Raw genomic sequence first — 15,257 nt, 5'->3', positions numbered from 1 at the left:
ATTCCCACAGAAGACACAGCCCCGGGGAAAGTACGGGGATTCTCAGATCAAGTGTGCCAGGGCCTAGAGTTTTGGAGAAGTCTGCCCCTGATTGGAATATGATTTTTCAAAGAAAATGCAAGGAAATAAAGAGGTCTTTCAGCTCATGAGTAATGTGAAGAGCCCAGAAGAGGAGGTGATGCGCCGGACTTCTGGCCACGTGCCACCTTAGCTCCGCCCACATCCCAGCCTTTGCTAAGGGGGCGGGGCGGGGCGGGGAGGCTGTGTTCTTTGCTCAAAAGGTTTCTGAGGATGACAAAGATGACCTGTGGTTAGATCTTGACACTGAAAACTCACTTTCTTGGGGAAAATAACCTCTGACCCTCAGTGACGTGGGGATCACAGTAACCCGTGAGGAATTGTGGTAGGTTTCATATAAATTAAAAAGCAGTTAGCCAGGCATGGTGGCGCACGCCTTTAATCCCAGCACTCAGGAGAGTGAGTTCCAGGACAGCCAGGGCTACACAGAGAAACAACAACAAAAAAGTTAAACATGGTGTGTGGGGGAATGGAGAATGATCACCAGTGGAAAGACTGCCGACAACTACCCCAGCTATGATGTTGACATCAGGAGAAACATCATAGACAGAAACTTCACACTGCCTTTGGAGCAACATGGAGGTCATCCAGAAAGTTCAGTTTTAAATATAACCCCATGATGGGCGTGGTGGGGCATGCATCTGATCCCAGCACTTGAACAGTAGAGTCAGAGGGATCACACATTCAAGGGCATTCTCAGCTTTGCAGTGAGTTCAAGACCAGCCTGGGCTATATGAGCAAAAGCTAAAAAGAGAACAAAACCAAAATCCAATTCTGCATCGCTTCACTCGCGGGTTTACTCGCCCGGTAGCTTTTCTGAAGGGATTCGGCTGTAACTGCATACTATCCTGTCCCACGATGAATCAGCCGGTCTCCCTGCTGTTGGAAACTTAGGTTATTTCCAGTCCTTATCCCGCTACAAGAGCTTTCGGCACAGGCTTACTCATTTCCTTAGAACACCGGAGCTGGAAACCCTCAGCTCCCCTCCCTATTACAGGGCAATTTTCAAAGATTCTAAGGCAGAAGGCAACCGATTCTCACAAGAGACTCTTCTTGCCCAGCCCAGCTCCTCCCTAGTGTCACACCTCAGCTTGCCTGGCCTCAGGCAGGGCAGTTCCTGAGGCAGCTCTGGCAGTGGGGTGGTGACTCTGTGCAGGTACAGCCAGCCCGAGGAGGGCTTGCTACATCAGCTCTGGCTCTCAGTGAGTCTGTGTCATGTCTATTCTATCTGCCTAGCTGCCGTGCCAGGTTCACGCTCTTCCTGACATTTTCCACTCAAGTCAGCAGCCCTAGGAATGGGATGGATCCCTGTTTCCACCCAGGGGTACATCTGGCAGCTCAGGAGAATCCGGAAGTTTGGTGGTCTTCCGTAGAGGGTGGAGTTAAAGCATGCCCATTGGCCTTGGTGAATCCCACCCCCCACCCCCCGCCCTGGTAGCAGGAAGAGCCACTTGGTAGTATGTCTACTGCTTTTTTTTTTTTTTTCGAGACAGGGTTTCTCTGTATAGCCCTGGCTGTCCTGGAACTCACTTTGTAGACTGGCCTCAAACTCGGAAATCTGCCTGCCTCTGCCTCCAAAATGCTGGGACTAAAGGCATGGGCCACCACCACCCAGTTACATTTAGATTTTTTTTAAAGGGGGGTGTGTGTGTGTGTGTGTGTGTGTGTGTGTGTGTATTCCCTTCCACTGTGGATTCTAGGGATCAAGCTCAATTTGTCAAACTTGTGTAGCAAAGGTGCCTTTACAGATGGAGCCATTTCATAGCCTTTGGGTTTTTTTTTTTTTCAAGTTTGTGTAGCAGGATGGGGACATGCCTCAGTTGATATTAAGTCCTAGCTGGGATCCTAACCCCATAAAAACTGGGGTCTCCCATGCCCATAATGTAAGCACTAAGGAGGAGAAGCAGAAGATCAGAAAACAAAAGTCATCCTCCACTGTACTATAGTCAAAGTTAATGTAGAAAAACATTTGGGGGCTGGAGAGATAGCTCAGTGGGTAAGAGCACTGACTGCTCTTCCAGAGGTCATGAGTTCAAATCCCCGCAACCACATGATGGCTCACAACCATCTGTAATGGGATCTGACGACCTCTTCTGATGTGTTTGAAGACAGAGACAGTATACTCATACATATAAAGTAAAATAAAATAATTCTTTTTTAAAAAAGTATTTGGAATGATTGAAGATAATGATGTGATCAGAGCTACATGGCAGGACTAAATTTTTTTTTAAATTCATTTATTTATTATATGAAAGTACACTGTAGCTGTCTTCAGACACCCCAGAAGAGGGCATCCGATCTCATTACAGATGATTGTGAGCCATCATGTGGTTTCTGGGATTTGAACTCAGGACCTCTGGAAGAGCAGTCTGTGCTCTTAACCGCTGAGCCATCTCTCCAGCCCAAAATGTTTATTTTTTAAAGTTTTTAGTGTGTTTTTTTTTCAAACCTTATTATTTTTTTTCACTGTTTTTTTTTTATTACATATTTTCCTCAATTACATTTCCAATGCTATCCCAAAAGTCCCCCATACCGCCCCCCACTTCCCTACCCTCCCATTCCCATTCTTTTGGCCCTGGCATTCCCCTATATTGGGGCATATAAAGTTTGCAAGTCCAATGGGCCTCTCTTTCCAGTGATGGCCGACTAGGCCATCTTTCGATACATATGCAGCTAGAGACAAGAGCTCCGGGGTACTGGTTAGTTCATCATGTTGTTCCAACTATAGGGTTGCAGATCCCTTTAGCTCCTTGGGTACTTTCTCTAGCTTCTCCATTGGGAGCCCTGTGGTACATCCAATAGCTGACTGTGAGCATCCACTCCTGTGTTTGCTAGGCCCCTGCATAGTCTCACAAGAGACAGCTATCTTTGGGTCCTTTCAGCAAAATCTTGCTAGTGTATGCAATGGTGTCAGCGTGTTTTTAGTGTGTTTTAACTTTTCTGTTTATTGTGTCACATAAATGTTTTTAAGTATAAAATTACATTTTGTATGTTTCCATGGCACATAGTATTAAAACACTGGGAAAAAATAATCTTCAAAACTAGCTGGTGTCCTCTGATTGTCTCTTGTGTGGCTGTGCTGTGGTGACTTGCTCATTTACCTAAGCCAGAGCTCAACAAGAGGGACTGTATCTGCCTTGTCCCTGTCTGGATCACCCGCCTCAGGACAGACACAGAGGAAGCACTTGGTCTTGGCACTCTTCTTCAGCATGAGGAAACCCCAGGCTTGTATTCCCTGTTTAGTGACCCAAGAAAAAGATGGGAAGTCTGTAGTCTCAGGGCTAACTCACATCTCTCACCAACTGTGGCTAGGAACATGAATTTTGCTAGTTGGCTGGGTTGACTAACTGGGCCTTTAGGTGGTTTCCCAAAAAGAAGTCAGGGCCCCACGATCCGGAAGAGGGAATGGATGCCAAGCAGGTCAAACTGGGCATCAGAGGCTGTCCCCGAGGTCAGATTTTACTTTCCAGTTCTTCCCATCATATAAGTTTCCTGATATTGGACCCAGCATAGAGCCTGGCGTGTAGCAGGGACCCAGTGTTAGTGAGACAAAGTCCTTTCCGGGTGGTTTTTTTGAGTCAGGATACTTTGCACTGCAAATAACAGAAATTTTGCTTAACACAAAAGCATGTTTGTTTGTTCAAGGCTCCTGGACCCTGGGAGCCAGACATGGTTTGATGAGCATTCTGTCTCTGCCATCGTCCTGTCAGCTTTCATGGTACCACAAGTTTTAAGCATTGCATCGACACTTCACACCATCTAAAATGGAAAGTAGACCAGAATCCCAGAATTCCTGGCAAAAGCCCTGAGATTCAGTGAAGACTGGATAAGGTCACGTGTCCACCTCTGAGCAAGCCATTTAGAGGCAGGGTGGTTGGTTGGTTGGTTTTGCCTAGATCTTATGCCTCATCCTAAGACCTGGGGGTATGGTCAGAGAGAGCCAGCTTCCCTAACTGTGGAGCCCTGTAAGGAACGAAGGATCTGAGGAAGGAAGAAAGAAGCCTGTGGCCTGGGGAAAATGATCAGCAGGAACCTGGCCCAGCCGAGAATAGAATTGTGTGATGTAGACTGGGAAGCAAGACAGAGAACCAAGGGAGCAGCCATCGTACGTCATACAGAAAGCTTCAAGGAGGAGGTGTGGGCAGCGGAGTTAGAGAGGGGTGGAATGCAGGGAGTAGCATCCCTCAATGCAATGCTGGCAGCACAGAACACCATCTGTGAGTTACCCCAGCTGACGCTTACACCCGCAAGGTAAGTGTCACCATCATCACGCTACATAAACAACCCAGAAGATGCTTGGCCCCAGCTTGTCGAGCTCTGAAACCTGCATCAAGCCAGGATGTTAGTGAATGGGGTGAGCCGTGGTCCTGTGTGCACCGTAGCTGTGAGCACTCCAGACCATAGAGGTGGTAAAGAATGTCACATTAAATGATTTTGTTTTCCCCACCAGACAAGCATGGCTATATTCACATCTTACAGACAATGGAGGCATACGCACTTGCAGAGCTAGTGAGCCGGTGGCAACTGACAGTTTGCCCTGGCTGTCCCCCACTTGGCCTGCCCTTGTCCCTACTGTGTTACGTGAGCCACTGAGCGTTTGCCGAGTGCATGTTCCATCCTAGGATCTTTTGTGTGCACTTGAGGCTGTTGTCCTAGCTTAATCAGGTTCCATCTAATCAAATCATTCAGAAGGACTCTGCTTAGGAGTCAAGCCCTGGAACCCTTAGTCCAAAGATGCTGCTGTTCCCGGTCTGTATCTGAGCATCCCCGTGGGGAAGTGGCCTGGCTGCCTCCTCAAAATGCTGACAGCACAACCTTTGGCAAGGGGCAGGCAGAGTCCCATGCTGCTGTTGGCTGAGCGCCCAGCCAGAGGGACTGAGCCAGCATGGAGTGAGCAGCTGCAGGGCCTGGGCCCCTGGGGCCTTCAGGCACCCTTGCTTAATGCCTGGAGGCTGTTCACTGCTGTCAGAGCCAAAGCCATGAATCAACCGTCAGGACCCTCGGGTCCCAGTCTTGGCTTGGTAACTGAGGTACTGTAGGATCTGGCGTAACTTGTATATCCTTCATTGGGCCTTAGTTTCCTGGAGGCTAAGTTAGTACCACCTATAGTCAGCTGACCATGTATGGTTGCCCCCTCCTGGAAACCCAGACTCCTGCCTGTTAGAAGCTCTCCTGGTGCCAGGTGCTGCCGGGCATTAGAGAGCACAGAGGCAAACCAAGCTAACCCCTGCCCTCAAGCAGCTCCCAGTTGGTTAGAGGCTGGAGAGGCAATTGGCCCAGAATGGTAAGTTTGGTACTCCACAGAGGATGTCCCAGACTGCAGGGCTCAGCAACGGAGCAACTGACTCCCTATGGCAGCCTGGAAGACACTCAGGCTGAAGAACACAGAGCTGACTGTATGATGCATTTTCAGAAGGGATCAATGCTCATTGGTGGTGGTGGGACAGCTTTTATAAAGGCCTCGGGACAGAATAGATGGAGCACAGAGGGGAGAATGAACATCAAGTACCCGAGAGTGAGAAGAGTGGATGTGGATGGGTAGAAGGCAGCGGAATGAGATGAGCCATAGCTGAAGCCTCTAGGGCTGGAAAGACCCTGGGGTCCCAGCTGGACCCACACGCATCTTCCTCCTCTCCCTGGTGCACTGCTTGCTTCTGCAGGGTCTGCCACCTCTACTCTTCAGAGATGAAGCTCTTCACAGAGCATCCTGCTCATCCTGATGCTCACTCACCATCCTCTGGGTTCCCCCGGCACCTAGGAAGACAGCAGAGATACAAAGAGCCCTTTGGGTGCAACAGAAACAGTGAGTGTGTCGGCCTCTGGAGAGCAAACACTCATGAGTGCTTCTGGGAACCTGAGTCTGGCCAGGAGACAGAGCTAACACATGACTACAGCTGCAATAGTTATTTATAACTATTATTATTTTCTTATTGTAGACAAATAGAAGTAGCCAGAGAACTTTATAACAGAGAGGGACTGGACTTTCCTGGACAGTCAGAGAGGGTATCCCTAATCGATACTGCAGTTTGAGGGTGTGAGGGTGCCAGGAGGGGTTGGTGTGCTCTCAGACAGCCTGCAAAGGGAACCTGGGGCCAACACTCTGGTCTTTCTGGCCTTTACCTCGGACCTGATGCCTCCCAGGGCCCTACCATCAGGATTCTCCCATCATTCAAAACCAAAATTCAAGAAATTTCCCCTTTGGTCTTGCATGACAGAGAGGCCGGGCCCACTCCCTATCTCCAGGCCAACAGAAACCTGGCAAGCGTGAGTGATCTGTCATGGAGAGAGTCAGGAGGACCAAGACAAGAACCCACGTCTCATAACTTGCTGAGGTCATGGAAGAAACACTCTTCTCAGGTTTGCGTGGGCCATGACACATACCCAAGGAGCTTTCCTGGAAAACAGTCTTCCCAGGGAGATATGAAAGTCCCAGAAACAGATTTACTAGGTGACCATTTTGTTATGAGCCTGAGAGTGCCCAGATGCACCACGCTGCCGTGCTCTCTCTCTCTCGGTGTAGCCCAGGGCAGGTGCCCAGTCTGTGGCTCATATTGCCCTAACTGAAATACTGCACTGTGAGCCTCACTCTGCACAAGATCTGCACAGAACCTTTGACCACTCTGGGGGAAGGTGGGTGCATCACCACAGAGTCCGGAAGCTGTGGGCACCTTCAAGTCCTCTCTCCAGGATGCTCATGCCCTGAAGTTGGATGTTTGTGCCCTAAGGGTTTTAATCCCATTTAGGGACCTCTAGGTCCAAGCAAAGGAGTCTAGATGTTTGGGAAGAAAGACCCAGTTAGGGTCTGACAAAAGTAAGCACCCCAGGGATGCTTCAATGGTTCCAACAATAGCATCACCGTCAGCAGGACAGTCCAGTTAAAGCCCTTGAGTGTCTCTGGTGACATACATTTGCTGGGTCCACGCAGCATCCTCAGCCCCTTTCATTTTCAGAGCACTTGTCACTAGGTTGACGTGTATGTCCCATACTGACCCCAAGGCTGCCTTATGAAACAACAGTGGTTGAATCAAGAGCTGCCCAAGGCCACCCTGAGAGAGACACATCTGGAACCACATCTGTCCCCTGTGCCTGCCCCAGACCTGACCCCTTTTCTGCACCTTCAGTCTGCCCTTGAAGCATCCTATGCCAAGTCAGAAGTCCCAACCTCTACCAGCTCTTGCTGTATCAGCAGAGTATGTTACCATAACACAGCTACCTACCTTACCAGAGTCTGACTTTCTGAAAGAGAGGTATCCAGGGACGTTGAGGGAACTAGGGCTTGGAACTGCTTCCTTCAAGTGGCTGAACTTGAAACTGTGCATCTCAAAGTGCTTCTTTTTTAAAAAAAATTTTTTTTAGATCTATTTTTATTTTTGATGTGTGTGGGTGTTTTACCTGTGTGTATGTCACTTTAGAATGTGCAGTACCTATAGGAGCCAGAAGAGAGTGTCAGATCACAGTGTAACTCAGTGTTACAAGTGATGGCGACCACCATGTGGGTGCTGGGACTCAAACCTGAGTCCCCGGAAAGAACAGTTGATGCTCTTAACTGCCGAGCCATCTTTGTAGTCTAAAAGTGCTTCTCTTTTAAAGATTTATTTCTGTTACTTATCTTGTTTTGTTTTTCAAGACAAGAGTTTCTCTGTTTAGCTCTGGCTATCCTGAAGCTGGCTCTATAGACCCAGCTAGCCCCAGACTCAAGAGGTCCATCTACCTCTGGCTCCTAAGTACTGGGATTAAAGACATGCGTCACCATGCTCAGATCTGTTTATTTTTAATTGTGTGTAAGTGTGCACATGAACATGGGGGCCTTAGGCCTCAAATCACCCTGGATCTAGAGTGACAGGTGGGTTTGCACTGGGAACTAAACTCAAGTCCCCTGCAAAGGCACTACACATCCTTAAACACAGAGCCACCTCTCCAGCCCCTAAGTGCTGTTCAAGCTGAGGGTGAGAAAAGTTTACCCAACCACACGAGGAAGGGGAAGCACCACTCAACTGCTCTATGCAAGCATGGGTGATTTGGGGCTCACAGGTTTGCAGGGAGGTAAACACACAGTCCCACAGGGTCAATGTAGAATGAATAATGCAACAGCCCAATAGGTGAGTCAGGCATTTTGAGGGCCAGCCAGCTCCTAGGGGAAGAGGGGAGGGAGGAAGGAAAAGTCCAAAGAGGAGTATACAATGGAGACTGGCCCTGAGGGATGGATGGAGAGAGCTCACGGACCAGCCAGAAGGGACTAGTCTTAAAGGTTCCTTGTTATTTGTTTGTTTTCTGAGACAGTCTCACTATGTATCTCTGGCTTGCCTGGAACTCACTATGTAGATCAGGCTGGTCTTAAACCAAAAGAAATCCTTCTGCCTCTGCCTCCTGAGTGCTGGTATTAAATGCATATACCACCATGCCAGACCAGATTCAGCTTTTTTTTTTTTTAAAGGTTTTTAATTACATTTTATTTATTTTGTAGAGAAGGGGCATGTATGTGCCACAGGGTATGTGGGATATGTGCGGAGGCTCTGACCACCACATGTATGCACAAGAACAAGCATACACCATAAATAAATAAAAAGGTAATTTAGAATATTTTGTAAGATTCAGAGTTTAGTAAATATTAGAAATCTTAAGGCAGGAAAGTGGCACTTAATGCTAGTAATTATTTCCAAGTTAAACAAATTCAAAATAGAGGCTCAGAGGCCGAGGTATGCACAAGGCTCTGAGTTCAGTCCTTAGCACCATGAAAACCAGAATGAAACAGACTCAGAGGAGCAAGCAGGATGTCCAAAATCATGTCCTGAGACCTGCAAGGTGAGTGGGGAAGCTGGAGAGACCCAGGAACCGTCACTGACTCAGCTGCAGTTAAAGTCTGCACTTCTCTGGGCAGGCAGATGTTGACACAATGAAACTGTCAGGCCACTGCCGCTAACCCTCACAACCTGTCTATAACGCAACAGAGCTGGAAGGGAGTTAAGCCCAGGTCTGACTCCAGAGCCCTTCACTGCTGCAGCACTGGGCAGGGATCCAAGGCTGTCCTTTCCCATCCTGGACTCCAAGGTTGAGCCAGTTAGAGAGAAGCAGCCAGTCACCAGCCAGGGCCAGCCAGATAAGACAGAGGGCTCAGGCAAGGAAGTACCCAGCGGCCTTGCGGCTTTAGGCAAGACTCCACAAAAAAAGGACTTTGCACCCTCATGGGAGGAGAGGTGAGGACAAGGAGACAGGGCTCCATCTCCCAGCAGCCCTTGGCACAAATGGAACTCCCTCATCAGCCAGGTACCCTCTGTGCCTCTGTCTCCTTTCCCCCACGGCTCCTGACCTAGAAAGCCATGATTTTTAAGACTGTTGGAACTACAAAGGCCTCTAACTATCCCTTTTTCAATTCTGCCACGACACAGGAGGCAAACAGAGGCCCACAGAGGCAGAGGGCCTACCCACAGACGGACACACATCTGGCCCAGTTATCCTCCAGCCTTATTAATAGGCCTTACTATTGAAAGACCTACTCCTTTTTGTTGTTGGTTTTGTTTGTTTGTTTGTTCGTTTGTTTGTTTTTTGAGACAGGGTTTCTCTGTGTAGCCCTGGCTGTCCTGGAACTCACTCTATAGGCCAGGCTGGCCTCAAACTGAGAAATCTGCCTGCCTCTGCCTCTCAAGTGCTGGGATTAAAGGCATGCACCACCACTGCCAGGCAAAAGACCTACTCCTTAACGTATACAGGAGTGAAGAGGCAAGTTGTCCCAGTTGGCTTTCTGTTGGTATGACAAGACACTGACCAAGAACAACTTGGGGGAGGAAAGGGGTTTGTTGTCTTACAGGTCACTGGCCACCATCAAGGGAAACCAGCGCAGGAACCTGAAGGCAGGAACTGAAGCCGAGGTCGTGGAGGAGTGCTGCTTGCTGGCTTGTAGCCCCTGCTTTGCTCATATATAACCCAGCCCAGGTATGGCACTACTCACAGTGGGCCGGGCACTCCCAGTTCAATCATTAGTCAAGAAAATGCTCAAAGATTTGTCAGCAGGTCAGTTAAGAGTCCCTCTTTCCAGATTACTTTAATTTGTGTCAAGCTGACAAAAAAAGAAAAAAGAAAGCCCCAGCCTACCCTGGATAACTAACGCCTTGCCAACTTCACATACAGATTTGTCGCTGTTATCACTAGGAAGCGATAATCTTTACTCTGTCTGTCCCCATGATGTCATGGCAATACCACAATATGAAACACATAACTTTAAAAGTCCCACAGTACTTAAACATTTCAACACTTTGAAAGTTTAGGGTCACTTTAGAAGTCAAAAGTGTGTACGTCTGTCTGTCTCTCGCTTAAGACAGGGTTTTATCTCATTATGTAACCCTGGTTGGTTCTCACTCTGTAGACCAGGCTGACCGTGAACTCAGAGATCTGCCTGCCTCTGCTTCCTGAGTACTGGGACTAAAGGCGTGCACCGCTATATCTGGCTAAATTTAAAGTCTCTTAGTTGTGAGCCTCTGTAAAAATCCAAAATAAGTTATATACTTCCTTATTTCAAGAACCAGGGCACAGTTATGTAGTAGAGTTTTGGAGGGTAGGGGTTACTACGCCCCTTTCCCCTTTTGCTCCCAAATATCTACAGGGCCTCTCTACACCCATTCCAGCTTCCCAATAATTGACACTGAGACTTGGAATTTTTACTAACAAGCTGTAAGCCTAAGCTGGGTAGGTTCTGAGCTAATCTAAACTATTTACCTCCCAGCTCTAGGCCCCAGGTTCCTTACATTTAGAGTACCCTGGCTCGCTCTGCTCTATGTGTGTCCTCATGGAGAATCCCTGGTGACCTGTTCATGTCAATCTCCTCCACCCCCCACCACCCCAGACCCTTTGTCTCATAGCCACCTCTGCTCTTCCAACACTGTCGTCCTCGTTCTCCAGGATGGCACCTTGTGACAAATTCCTACTACCTGGCTCTTCTCCCCAGGACCCGTTGCAAGGATTGGAAGTCCAGCCTTTCTCTCTCCTCTGCCCAGTCATTGCCTGTTCAGCTTTTTATTAACCAATCAGAGATAATTGCGGAGCATTTTTTACAGCACATTGATACAGGAGAGTCTTCAATATTCATGACAAGGCCTGAGTCTGGACTGTCATTAGATCTCAGGGCACAGAAATCAGTATCTGAATACATAGAGCACAAGGCTAAACCCTAACACAATTATAATCATCGCTAAGCACAATCAAAATTCAACACTGTAAAAAGCTGGGGTGTCTTGGACTTACTCTTCTGAGCTGCAGAGGGGCTGGCTGGCCGGGTTCCCCATCTCTACGACCCACAACACACACAGCTTATCTTTTAGGGAAGATTGTGGGACATTTGAGATCTTGAGCTGGAAAAGCCATGTTCAAAGCTTAATGGGCTGAAGCTAGTTCCACCTCCTACCTGCTACTGTCTCTGCTGGTCACTCCCGTGGTCTTGACGTCTCCAGTCTGCCTACGTCTCTACGGCAGCAGAAACTGCACCTTCGTGGTGACCTCTCCCAGACTCTCAGCTGTTCTCCATGACCCCTTCAATCCTACAACTTCCATGCTGCCAAAACTAGGACCATGTTGGAGATTTCCACTCATTACCAAGTTCAGTTATCAGCATGAGATGCAGCTTTGGGCTCCTCTGGACCAAACAGCTTCTGGCTGCTGACCCCGAGGAAAAATGTCTTGGAGATGTTTGATCTGAGAAATGGTGATCTCTTGTTGACCACATCTACTTCTTCAGGTCAAACTACCCAGCATCAGTGGCCCCAGCTACCCAGCATCAGTGGCCCCAGCTACCCAGCATCAGTGACCCCAGCTTCCCAGCATCAGTGACCCCAGCGAAGCAAAGGTTTCACTTCAGCAGAGCTGGTCTCCTGTTAATCATGGCTTTTTTTCAACCTCAGGTAACCAAAACCACAAACTCTTCATTCAAAACATCATACAAGAGTCTTTAAGGGAATCTGGGTGGTGGTGCACACCTTTAATCCTAGCACTTGGGAGACCCAGAAAGGCAGATATCTGTGAGTTCAAGGCCAGCCTGGTCTACAGACAGAGTGAGTTCTAGGATAGCCAGGGCTTCCCAGAGAAACCCTATCTCTGAAAGGAAGAAAGAAAGAAAGAGAGAGAGAGAGAGAGAGAGAGAGAGAGAGAGAGAGAGAGAGAGAGAGAAGAAGAAGAAGAAGAAGAAGAAGAAGAAGAAGAAGAAGAAGAAGAAGAAGAAGAAGAAGAGGGGAGGGAGGGAGGGAGGGAGGGAGGAAGGAAGGAAGGAAGGAAGGAAGGAAGGAAGGAAGGAAGGAAGGAAGGAAGGAAGGAAAAGAAAGAAGGAAGGAAGGACAAAACAAACAAACAAAACAAAAACAGTACGCATGTTTAGATCTGTGGTTACTTTGTCCCTTCCCCACCAGCCTGAAACCCCTAAGGACAAAGATGTCCACTTGTGTGTCTCCAGTGTCAGCACAAGGCTGACCATACAAAGTATCTCAAGGTGTTTCTCACAGTTGGGGGTACATGTGAGGGCCACAAAGGGTGACTCTCAGAGAACAGTCTTCAGGACTAGGGGGCTTGTGTACATGTGCGAGATGTTGCTGAGGATGCTCTATTCAGAGTTGCTGACTCTGGCTCTTGGGTACACGGACGCAACCTCTGATTTAGAGAACCCCAGAAGAGGAGTGGCGTCAGACCGGAAGATAAGGGCACTGGGAACCTGAACTCATGAATGAAAGTTTGGAGACGAGAGCAGGAGAGCTTGAGGAAGAACTGAATGCCAGTGGCAAAGAATTCTGGGTGGAAGCTGGGGCTGGTTTGTGATCCTTGGGGACAATGGAGATGCCATAGGCCATATGGGGATTATTCTAAAGGTTTCTTCCAGTAACATCTTGGGGATGTACATCTCTGATTCCTCAGTGTGTACGGAGACATGAGGCTAACCCATCCATACATTCGTGTCTATTTCTCCTCCCACTTTTTTTTTTAACAGAGTTTATGCTTGTAGTCCAGGTTAGACTCTACGTTGCCATCTTCCTATTGTAACCTCCCAAGTGCTGGGAGTTCAGGCCTGGGTCCTCACATCTGGCTAGCATCCACTTTTCTGTTAAAAAAAAAAAAAAAAACCTTTATGCTCATCAACCATTTAAACTTAGTGACCCCACGAGTGGGAAAGGGTGAGAGACACCTATTGGACAAACAGAGAAACTAAAAGCAGAGAGGTGAAGGGGGCCCACCATGGCCACAGCTCAAGAGCAGGTCAGAGGCCTGAGATCCTTGAAGAGCTCATATCTCTTCTCTTTTACAGAGAAAGGAAAGGGGACCAATGGGGAATGGCCCTACTTAGCTGATGAGGAAGTGCGTGCAGAAGGCTCTCTAAGCCTCAGTGAGCAGCCACTGAGTCCTCCAACCATCCTCCGTAATGCTTCCTCTCTAGACAGAACCGTCCAACAGCCCAGTGTTTACAAAATAGCTTGCCTTAACCACAGCATCTTGGGCTCCATATTATTACCACTCCAGGGCATCTGTCACTCCCCCAGAAAGGGAAAGGACCTCCCATGACACCCAGCAAACCAGGAGCTTACAGCCAGAGCCATCTCCCTGCATCTTACCTCAGAACAGCAGAGCAGGGTGGTCTGCCTGATAGCACCCATCTCTGAATGCAAAACTACCTTGGGAGGGGCAGGTTCCCTGGCCAAAGATGGCAAGCAGCTGGTATGAGGCCTCACCGGGTCAGCTACGTTGTTGTTCTAACATGGCCCCAAGTGAAACCTGGACTGAACACCAGGTACTTTCTCATGGAGGTGGGGGTGGAGCAGCTACAGTGTCTGCCCCCACATCCCACTATGAGAACACGGTAGGAGTTGGGGGTTTCCACTCAGATCCTAGGCAAGTTGCTCCATCATTCTGTCTGACCACAACCACTTCCTCCTCTAAAAACTCCCTTCCCGCAGGCCCTGACACCAGCCAGGCCCTCAGCGAAGAGAATCCCCCCACGATCTGGTTTGTTAGCTGTGGCCAAACCAGGCTCAGCAATGTCACAGAAGGTCCCATCTGACTTCAAGTTGTGGCATGGAGGGTGGAAGAAAGAGCTGGCTCTGAAGCCATTAGCCTTTTCGGGGGGGGGGGGGACCACACACACTGTTCCCATCCTGCAGTGCACCTCCTAAATGGAGGCCTTAGTCCCCAGGGATGGGAGCAGCTGTCATCCCTGGCCATTTTATAGGTAAGGAAGCTGAAGATGGAGCCGAATTCAGGGTAACCCCGGTTTTTCTCTGTTCCTCTCAGAGACCTGCTCAGTGAGCTTAATATAGTCCAGAGCGTCAAGTTGTTTGTTTTGCTTTTGCTTTAGGGACTTTTTGGAGGTTGCCTGGGAGAAAGTGAAGATGCTGCCTAAGCAATCAAAAAGAGGAAGAGACAGCCCCTCCACCCCATTTCCAAGTCCAGAAACAGATAAGACCACACAGCAAGCAAGCCGAAGGTCTGGGTTAGAGCTCGCAGAAAGCACCGTCGGGCTTGGACCCAGCCAGACTGCTGCCTCCAGTCAACACTATTTTTAGTCAGCGTTGGAGTGGAGTCTGGCCAGTGATCGCTCCACAGGTGGGACTGCAGACTGAGAACTGCATTCCAAAGTCACAGACTTCAACTGACTCAGTCAGTGTGTCAGGCTTGGGGTGGGGGCATCCCTCACTCTGGCTGTTTCCACTCCTCCAGCCCCGCCCTGCTCCACCACGCCCCCTGTACTCCCTCCTTCCCAGGCTTCAGGAGGCCTCATCTCTAGGTACTGTAACCAGAGAGCTAGGCCTACCTGTCCCAAGATGTCAGAGAGCCTTGTCTGCTATAACAAAGCCTGTTACAGGAGGTAGGGCCCTCTCTATAGTGGGGGGGGGGGGGGGTCCTAGAGAATGACATCATCTGCAGGTCCTCCTCACCTAGCCTACCAGCCCTTCAGTCACAGTCAGTCTCCCAAATGTTCATTCCTTTCTTCTACAACCCAGTATCCAATGCTTGCTTGCTTGCTCGCACGCTCCACACTTCTCAGCAGCCATAGTAGGTCACAAGCACACCTTGTTAGATACCGGGAGCGGAGAAATGAACAAGATGGTATGTGGCCCTTACCCTGGATGAGCTTCCAGTAGCAGGGCATAGAATGGTTAGTGAACGTCGCTACTCAACATGCAGACAGCAGACACACGCTGCAAGACAGAGGG

Source organism: Mus caroli, unplaced genomic scaffold (assembly GCF_978045245.1).
Source record: "Mus caroli unplaced genomic scaffold, Mus_caroli_1 scaffold_6, whole genome shotgun sequence".
NCBI classification, from domain to species: Eukaryota; Metazoa; Chordata; class Mammalia; order Rodentia; family Muridae; genus Mus; species Mus caroli.
This window is presented reverse-complemented; position numbering follows the sequence as displayed.